Source organism: Nannospalax galili, unplaced genomic scaffold (genome assembly GCF_000622305.1).
Source record: "Nannospalax galili isolate Female #2095 unplaced genomic scaffold, S.galili_v1.0 scaffold581, whole genome shotgun sequence".
NCBI classification, from domain to species: Eukaryota; Metazoa; Chordata; class Mammalia; order Rodentia; family Spalacidae; genus Nannospalax; species Nannospalax galili.
The window spans coordinates 889398-893291 of NW_008345699.1; the positions used below are offsets into that span (position 1 = coordinate 889398).

The following is a 3894-nucleotide window of genomic DNA, read 5'->3' on the forward strand; positions in this document are numbered from 1 at the left end:
TCTCTCTAATATTCTTAATACATACCCTAAATGTATATATGAATCCATATAAAATATCAAAAATATAATCTGTATTCTAAAATACTAGAATTTGAGCTATATTTGTTGAACTTGGGCTTGAAAAATTAAATATTAAAATTAATTTCCTATGAGCCATGAAAAGATTTGACTGTACAAATATATGGATATTGTTTTATGATCTTCTCATAGTACTTTGAAAGCACTAAAGAATATTTAAAAATTTCCCAATTTCATAAAAATTTTTCTAAGCGAAATCAGTCATTTCTCTAGTTACTTTCACATGACATTACAAAGGCACACAAGTAAATGTCCAAATTCTTTCAGAAGAGGACATCAGATCCCCTGGAACTGGAGTTATGGTTGTTAGCTGTCATATAGGTACTGGGAAAGGAACCTGGGTCTTCTGTTAGAGGACCCAGTACTCTTATTGGCTGAGTTATCTCTCCAGCCCCCTAATGTCCAAATTCTTGATTGTTTTGTTTAGTTTAAAAAACTGGTTAAACTTTTATGGTATAGTTATGGATCAGCTCATAGGTAATATTATAGTAATGCATTAAAGAAGCTTCAAGCATATTGTGAAGAGCCATCACTAGTGGGTAATTATCACATAGAGATCAGTACTTGAAGCACTCTAATCTTAAAGCATGCATTAGCACCACATATTATCCTTTTCATTCAGAGCAAAGACTCTCTTCACAATAGTCAATTTATGGCCGAAAGCTTGGTACACATATACAAGAGTGCTAATCAATAATAAAGTACATTATGCCATTTATGGGAGATTGTGTTAAGTAAAGCAGGACCTACTCAAAAGGACAGGATTAGACATCGGAAAAGGACCAGATAATTGAGATGACCTGTTGATAACTGACTCTGATTTTAACATTTGACTGAAGATCCTAATCTGATTATCAAACAGCCAGATGACTTGCTAGAGAGATTATCAGGTTAGTGAAGGGCATTATTGGAAGATTGTTGCAAACACATAGTTGATTGTTAAGTATTTATCAACTTCAGTCTTTCAGGTAAAGTTCCCCTCAGAGAAATGGGTGCTGCTCTCCTGATAACAGCTCTTTCTTCCTAGAACTTCAATCTTTGGACTCTGAGAACCATCTTTGCTGTGTGGAAGAGCTATTTACTGCTAGGAACATAATTCATTTGGCTTAAATAGATTATTTTTTAATTTATGTAGAGAGGCAGTTTCAATTTACATTTGAGACCTAAAAATGACCCAATTGTGGTTATATTTCCTCATAATAGAAATGAAGTTTCATTTCCAGATATTTTTGAAAACCATGTGTTTCTGGTGAGGTGAGGGATGGTGTTTTCTTTTGCAGTTTGGTCTTACCAAGACATTGAAGGAGAGGTACAATTACATTGAACAGGCAGAGTATGAATTTTTGTCCTTTGTATGCCAGCAGACTCCTCCAGGGCTCTGTCTTTTTGCAGGTAAAATCCAATCCTATATATATCTTGTAAGAAGTCGTTCATTGTAGTGATTCAAGAGACTTCGGTACCAGAAATAAGAGCCAAGATGATCCATGTCTTCCACTTACTTGGATTTGGATGACAAATCTCACTTTTGTGTTCAAATTTCCTTTTATATCTTGAAATGTCCTGAAACTGGACCTGAGATGTGAGAAACAGATGAACTCAGTCAAAATCGCCCCCCATACTTTTGTTATGAAAAATTTCAGTGTGCAGAATATTTTGATTTAGTCATTTTTAACCTTTGACATGTAGAATTTACCTATTTTAAAAAGAAATATTTGTTTATTTTTATTTTATGTGTATGAATATTTTGGCTGCATGTATGTGAGTGCATCAAGTGTGTGCAATGCCCACAGAGACTAGAAGAGGGCCTCAGATCCCCTGGAACTGGAGGTAGATATGATTCATAGCTGCCATATGTGTGCTGAGAACTGAACTCAGGTCCTGAGCAGCCAGTCTTCTAAACTGCTGAGCAATCTCTTCATTCACTTTCTAGTTTTTATATTTATTGCTGCTTTTGGACACTAGAAAATGAATTGTGGGCATTATGATATTTCATTCCTAAAATCCTGATCAAACACCTCCTAAGAATAAGGACACTTTTCTGTGTAAAACAATATCATAGCATTATTGCACTGGAAAAAATTAAAGCCATTTAATAATGTCTATGATGCTCAGCCCACATTTAAAGCACCCCCCCGAATGTCTGAGTGTTTTTGAACCAAGATTCAATCAGGCTCATGCCTTTTATTTAAAAACAAAACACTTTCTGCTTGTTGACACAGCCAAGGAAGCCTCACTGAAGGCTCTTGCCTCCTGTTGTCATGTCTAAGTCCGAGTCTCCTAAGGGTCTTGCCGAGTTGTGGAAGCTCTTCTTCGGAGGGCTGAGCTTCAAAATAACCGAAGAGAGTCCGAGGAGCCATTTTGAGCAGTGGGGAACACTCACCAACTGCGTGGTCATGAGAAATCCAAACACCAAGCTCTCCAGGGGTTGGGTTGTCACTTACGCCGTGGAGGAGGTGGATGCAGCTGTGAATGCAAATCCACATAAAGGGGAAGGAAGAGTTGTGGAACCAAAGAGGGCGGTGTCACCAGAAGATTCTCAAAGACCAGGTGCCAACTTAACTGTGAAAAAGATCTTTGTTGGAATTAAGGAAGACTCTGAAGAACATCACCTATGAGATTATTTTTGAACAGTATGGGAAAATTGAAGTGATTGAAATCATGACTGACAGGGGCAGTAGTAAAAGGCAGGGCTTCGCTTTTGTCACCTTTGAGGACCATGATTCTGTGGATAAGATTGTCATTCAGAAATACCATACTGTGAATGGTCACAATTGTGAAGTGAGAAAAGCCCTGTGAAAGCCAAAGATGGCTAGTGCTTCCCCCAGCTGAAGAGGTAGAAGTGGTTCTGGAAACTTTGGTGGTGATCACCAGAGGTGGTTTTGGTAGCAATGACAATTTTGGTCGTGGAGGAAACTTCAGTGGTCATGGTGGATATGGTGGCAGTGGGATGGCTATAACGAATTTCATAATGATGGAAGCAACTTTGGAGCTGGTGGGGACCCACTTTTGCCCCAGTAGCTTATCTCTCTAAACAGCTGGATACCACCATCTGGGGGTGGCAACCTTGTCTCCGGGCTCTGGCAGCTGCAGCACTCCTGCCTCAGGAGGGACTGAAGCTTACTTTGGGCCAGCCGATCTCTGTCCTTTCCCCCCACCACCTTAAGGATTTATTAAGTCATGCATCTCTTGCCAGTCTAGCTCCCTCTAAACTACAACTCTTTCATGTTACATTTCTTGAAAACCCCTCATCTATTGCCCTAAACTTTTTTATGTTTCTCACAGAAGTCACCAGGCAATGCTCTACCTGTGCCGTTGTCTCCCCGCAGGGCGGAAGCCGCCCTCCTCCATCTTTCAAACCTCACCAGCACTGGGGGGGGCCTCCCAGGAGTCGACTGGCAGATAGACTTCACTCACATGCCTACTCACAAGAAGCTTAAGTATCTCCTGGTTTGGGTAGATACATTTTCAGGATGGGTAGAAGCTTTTCCCACAACAGGTGAAACAACAGATATCGTGGCTAACTGTTTAATTAAAAACATTCTTCCTCGTTTCGGTCTTCCCCTCACTCTCCAATCAGATAATGGCCCAAGTTTTATCTCCAAAGTAACTCAGGCAACCTCTCAGTCCCTAGGAATAACCTGGAGGTTACACATTCCCTACCATCCTCAATCCTCAGGGAAGGTGGAACGAGCTAACTCCCTTCTTAAGGACCACCTTACTAAACTCTCCCTAGAGTTACACCAATCCTGGGTGACTCTTCTGCCCCTTGCCCTTACTAAACTGAGAGCCATCCCAAGGGCTCCTTCCTTCCTCAGT

General features: G+C 40.3%; 1 pseudogene; it reads left to right on the forward strand.

Moving 5' to 3' along the window:
• Positions 1–2336: 2336 nt before the first annotated feature.
• LOC103741095 overlaps positions 2337–3894 on the forward strand; it is a 6189-nt pseudogene continuing 4631 nt past the window's right edge.